Genomic DNA, 1,756 nt, shown 5'->3' with positions numbered 1-1,756 from the left:
AGCCTCCACCATCTCCGTCCCCGTCTCCGGCAGCCTCCACCATCTCCGTCCCCGTCTCCGGCAGCCTCCACCATCTCCGTCCCCGTCTCCGGTAGTGACCGGAAAATAGCCTGTGACTCTCGCCGATGACCGAAAAATAGCCTGTGAGACTCTCGTCGGTTGTCGCTCGATCGGTGATGGTCAATGGTATTTTCGATTGTGAGACTCCACAGCTTCCACAGCTTCCGTCTCCGGTAGCCTCCACCATCTCCGTCCCCGTCTTCGGTTGTCGCTCGATCGGTGATAGCTTGTGAGACTCCACAGCTTCCATCGCCGGCGACCTTCCACAGCTTTGATGGTCGCCAGTCCCTTAACAGTAGCACAGCTTCRATTAGGTTTTCTTCCATTAGGTTTTCTTTCTTCAATTTTTAGTCGTTAGGTAAACCATAATGAAACTGGATGATCACTAAAAAAACAAAGAGGGTTAAAATGGTAATTTGCTTTTATTCAGAAAACAGTTACCAAACAACATTATTTCATTCAGCACTTAACCATTCTGACCCTCTTAACCCTTCCGACCACTTAGCCATTCTGCACCAAACCATTCAGCAACTGCCAAACAGCCCCTGAATAACGTTACAATAATTTTAAAGAGCTTACTACCACTTTCCTTTAAGTTATAGCTTATTTAGTATTAACTACTATTCATTATTAGTAATGAAGTAATTATTGATTAGTGTTAATGGTGAGGTTTCATTAATACTTTTTAAAGAATTTTAATTAATATATTGAATGTCTGGAGACTTTGTTCTCATGCATATCATTACTTGTATGTGATGTTTATTTAAAACCATTAATTATTGTAATTGTTTTTTCTAAACTTCCTATTTGCTTATACAAAGTCATATATATATATATGAGACTAATCAAATGAAAACTAATTAGATTGTGTAGATGTGAGGTCCAATATCAACCACAAATCAATAGATAAATTAAGAAATTTATAATTTTGGTTATTTTGAATTAAAATTTTAATGTAAGGACATTTTAGGTATTTTAAAACTCTCATATCTTCTCGCTCCTCTCTTCTCTCTCCATCCCCCATCCTCCGGCCTCCAGCCACCATCCTCCGGTGATACCACCATGGGCGGACCTAAGAGGGTGGCATGGGTGGCACGTGCCACCGTATTGTTTCGCGGCCGAAGGGTAAAAAATTTAGGTTTGTTAACGGTGCTACCGTATCGTTTTAGAAGGTGCTACCGTATTTCCTTGAAATCCAAATGGTGCAACTAAAACCTAAACAAAACAAAGTCTAAATAACCAAAACCATACTTTTTGTAATTATGTTTGGGTATATATTGACCGTTTTCAAAAGATGAAGACGCGTCGGGTATAAGTTTAGGAGTTGTTTATCGGTACTTAGGGTTGTAAACGAACCGAACGAACACGAACGGAGACTTGTTCATGTTCGTTCGTTTAACTTAACTCAACAAACGAACGAACATGAACGGTAAACGAACAAAAATATTTGTGTTCGTGTTCGTTCGTTTGGAAATAAGGTGTGTTCGTGTTCGTTTATGTTCATTCGTAAACATGCTAAACGAACGAACATAAACGAACGAGCTAAACGAACATAAAAAAATATTATTTGAATTCAAAGTAAATAAATAAAAGATAATATATTAAACTTAATATATAAACGAACATAAACAAACGAATATAAACGAACGGTAAATGAACGAACGTTCACGAACATAAATGAACAAACGAGACTCTT

The sequence above is a fragment of the Cynara cardunculus genome, assembly GCF_001531365.2.
Source record: "Cynara cardunculus var. scolymus isolate 2C chromosome LG 4, CcrdV1, whole genome shotgun sequence".
Taxonomy (NCBI): Eukaryota; Viridiplantae; Streptophyta; class Magnoliopsida; order Asterales; family Asteraceae; genus Cynara; species Cynara cardunculus.
The sequence above is the reverse complement of the archived record's forward strand: the minus strand, read 5'-3'. Positions refer to the sequence as shown.